The sequence below is a fragment of the Hyaena hyaena genome, unplaced genomic scaffold, assembly GCF_003009895.1.
Source record: "Hyaena hyaena isolate Hyena2069 unplaced genomic scaffold, ASM300989v1 scaffold_873, whole genome shotgun sequence".
In the NCBI taxonomy this organism is placed as follows: Eukaryota; Metazoa; Chordata; class Mammalia; order Carnivora; family Hyaenidae; genus Hyaena; species Hyaena hyaena.
The window spans coordinates 9,009-13,512 of record NW_024081503.1 but is presented as its reverse complement, the minus strand read 5'-3'; positions in this window follow the sequence as shown (position 1 = coordinate 13,512).

Sequence of the window (4,504 nt, the reverse complement as noted above, 5' to 3'; positions counted from 1 at the left end):
TATGAGTTCAGTTTTATGCTTGGTAGGTTAACAGTAATGAAGTAGCCAAACAGGCATGCTCAGTAAGTACTTAGAGGTAAGAAACTAAGAATCAGGAAGAAGCCAACTAGAGATCTAGATTAGCAGTTCTTTGCAATGAGATTGAAGCCATTATAATTAAAAAAAAAAAAAACAATATTTTGTAATCTCTATAGCTAAATTTACAAGAGATCAATCTTCTCTTTTTCTAAATGTTTATTTTTGAGAGAGAGAGAGAGAGAGAGAGAGAGAGAGAGAGAGAGAGAGAAAGGAAGGTGCAGAGAGAGAGGGAGACAGAGGATCCAAAGCTGGCTCCATACTGACAGCAAAGAGCCCAATGCTCAGGGCTTGAACCTACGAACCATGAGATCTTTACCTGTGCCAAATTGTACCCTTAACTGACTGAGCCATCCAGGCGCCCTTACAGATGATCAATCTTGAGGAAGGATGAATTCTATTAACATAAGTTGAGAAATATGGTAAAATAAAAACTGAGCCAGCTACCGAATAACAAAAAAAATAAGTTCAAACTATTTTCAAGCATTATGAAATACAAAGTAAAATAACTTGGCGTAATTATTTTTACAATAACTATATAGATCTAAAGTCTCTTTAAAATAGAAAATTATTTGTTTCTCTGATTCTGCATTGAAGTGAATGGTGATTTGAAAAGAAAACTATTTTCATTTTTAAGAATTAGGTTCTACTCGTAATTTTGTCATGTGAAACATTATTTTTTGTTTATTCACATAATAAAAATTTGATAATCACCTAATAAACATTATTCAGCAAACTCTTTACACACTAGGGCTTATTTTTTCATTTGAAAAGGTTAAATTTTTCATATAGTGTTTGATATGGTTACATGACATAAATTGTGATAACCATCATATTACCTGCCAAGAAGTAATTTATTTTTTCCATTTAATTTTGATATAATTTATAGTTATTATTTAACTTATTATTTTCCATCCCTGTGCCAAATATCATGTTATTCCTTGTTCTTCTGCCTCCTATTTGTTAACCAACCAAATATAAAATTCTCAGGTGGCTATGAGTGCATGTAACCATTGCCAGAGGCTGAGAGGCTATTGATTTGATAGTAGTTGTTTTTGGATCAGTATGAGTCTGGCACGTCTAAGAACCTTTTGCAGCCAACCTATCTTGGCTCACTGGGCAAAGTAAACTCCCAGGCCAATAAGAGAGACCTGCTGAGTAAAATAAATCACTTGAGATGGCACAAAAGCAAGGGTTCTTTTTTCATTTTTCAGTCCCAAAATGTAGTGATCTTCTTCCACTAAATACATATCCAATCTTGGAACTATAGATAACAGAAGGATCTTTAAAGGCAACAGTGGAATAACAAAAAACCACCCACTTCCTGGGGTGAGAATAGAATGTCAAACAAAGAAGATAAAAATGATAAAGGGAAGAAAAAAAAGAAGTGGCATCTGAGTGTAATGGGAAAATAAATGCCCAAAGATATGAGCTATGTTTTCTTAAAAGTTTACTTGATTTTAACATGGCTGTTTATTACTTATATGAAATTTCATTGCCATACAAAAGTCCATGTTTCTGAAAGGGTAGAAAATCTTTGTTAAAATAAATAAGTGTGATTTAGTTAAAGATTTGCCCCGTCCTAAAAGATCAAGAGTTGTATCAAAAATACTTAATTGTATGCAACTTAATTCCTGGGACAGACATATTGAAAACATAGATTTATTGAAAGTCTGTTGAACTGAATCAATTTACTATTTTTAAACTGATGAGTAAATGCCCTTTGAATTTTATCCATTTTGCCTATAATTTGAAAATTCTGCCTGTGTTTCTCACTGACCATTTAAATGAGTGTAACAACCATCTAAGTGATTGCTATCAGCATAAAAAAAAAGCCTAACATTCAGATGCAGGAAATCCTGTTTCACAATAATTTGGTGATGTCTCATAAGCCATCCTCCCAGGACTTCAGTTTTTTTTTTTTTTTTCATTTGTGTAATTGCAGTGATGATGTTCTCTTCATCTCTCATCAGGATTGTTATGGTTATTATCCTGGATGGGATTTTGAGCTATTGGAGTAAACTTTGATACAAGATTGACATTAGTCTATCAGAAAACTATTATAAAACCACCTTTTCTACTTCTCTAGCAGTTCATCTTTTCAGCACAAGTATTATTTTTTTCATTTCTTACTCATTATCACTTAACACTTTTGGAACCTTTTCAGACATCCACATGTCTCTTTACAAACTTTAGCTGAGGAGTGGACATAATGCTATCCTGAAATATATGGAAATAGATGGAAAAAACTATAGTACTCACTTATTTTCATGATGAGCACAACATCAAAATAGTATTTCTTTTTTTTTTTTTTTTTCAAGAAGAAGGAGCTCACAACTGTACAGTTTTGGAGAGCACACAAAATTTTTATGAGACAGTTTGTGTAATAAAACTAAAGTCTGAGGGTAGAACTTGAAGTATCAGTGAAAGTTGTTGGAATGACTAGAATGTGGAATCACAAGTAAATACAATAGCAAGAAGAGCCCTTGCTCAATGCAGTGGTCCAAATGGATAGATTGGGATATCACTCCATGAAAGAAGAAACATATCTAGTTAGAATAATGTGAGTACAAAGTTAGATACATTGAGTATGAGATGTGTTTGTGACAGCAGAAAGGTGGTGTCAATTAGACTGAAAGAACTGAAAGAATAGAGCTCAGAGACTAGGTCTGGACATTAGCATCATCTGCAGTTAGCAGGAGCCAACTGAAGCTGGCTTGTGGATGAAGACTCCCACGGGAGTGCCCCGTGAGAAAAGAAGAGGATCAGATACCAAGTCTTTAGGAAATCCATATAAAAGATAGGCATGAAAGATTAAGCCAGTTAAGACAGTAGAAAGAAATAAGAATAGATAGGTAAAAATGAGGAGAGTGTTTTTTTAGTAGTAGTTTTAAAAATTGACCAGGAAGGAGAGAGAGAAACAAGGAGGAATGCATTTTAGACATTAAATACAAATGACAAATGCTCTGTTGTAAATGCAATCAAACACTTAAAATTAATTCATACAGTAAAATATTCCTGTGTCCAAAGCACTATGAGCTAAGGACTTAGAGATGCGAGGTACATTTTAAACAAGTAAGCAGGGAAAACTTGTGGAATGACTGAGTGAAGAGTTCAGTAAAATCTATCCTTGAAAAGCAAAGATAAAATGGATATAATTCTGTCCCCCCACCCCCAAAAACTACTTTAAGATTCTGAAACTTGACCAAAGTCTACAACAAATTGAAAAATGTTTATTCAAGAAATCTTAATGGGAATCTGTAGTCTTTTAGCCTGAGGAGGGTCTACTATTTCCCCTAATATGACTTCATTGTATGAAGTACAGGGCAGGCCATGTGAATCTGCACCTTTGCTGCCAAGAGCCTGATTTGATTTGGTATGGGATTTTGGAAAGATCCATGATAGGCACACTGTTGAAAACAACAAAGAAACAATCCAGGAACAATAGCAAACAATCTGAATAGCCAGCATCATACCTAGTTTAATGGCATGTTATAGTCTGGAGCAAGCAGCAGACCAGCAGATCAGCCATAAATTTCAGAGACGTGCTGGGGAATTTGTCTTGATACACTTTCACATAACCTAGATGGTCTGGATAAGCTTTCACATAACCACGATGATCTTGAATATTGTACATTTATACATGGATCTATCCCAAATCAGGAAAGACTAGAGAAAGCTTTAGCTGTCTCTTTGTCTCTGGCTGACTGTGAAGCTTTGAGCACACAGAAATTAAAGGCCAGAGAAGAATTGTAAAAATATTGAACTTAGAATATGTTTCAAAGACATACACAGATCTGACAGCAAAGAATGGTGCCTGCTGGTTCAGTGATTTTAAGTATAATTGTTTACTAATTATTAGCTGATTACCAAACTGTGTCAACCCAAGAAGAACCCCTAGGAAGCTGGCTTAGAAATAATGATGATAATGACGATGATGATGACGATGATGATGATGATGATGATGATGATGATACGAAAGAGAGAGAGAAATAAAAATAATTTAAAAAAAACTGAGCTAAGACTTCAGTGGCCATTCATCTGGGGGGAGGATATATACTCTTTTGAAGTATCCCAAACGAAAGAACAAAAGAAGGATTGATTAGAATCTAGGCTGAAACAATATATTACTTACAGTGTTTAGTTTTCAAATAGTAACAAAAATAATAAATATAAAAAGAAACTAGAAATTGGAATGGATGCACTTGTAAAAACCAATTACTAGAAGTGTCATAATGAGGGAATTAGCAGAGAAAGTATTCTTTCTTATATACACAACGGAATCATTGAAAAAGAAGCAAGAGAGAAATGGCAGAAAATATATTTGAAGTGATGGCTGACCACTTTCCATGTATGGAGAATAATTTGGAGGTACAAGAAAACCAAGAGATTTTCAGTAGTATAAACACAGAATGATCCATAACTAGAT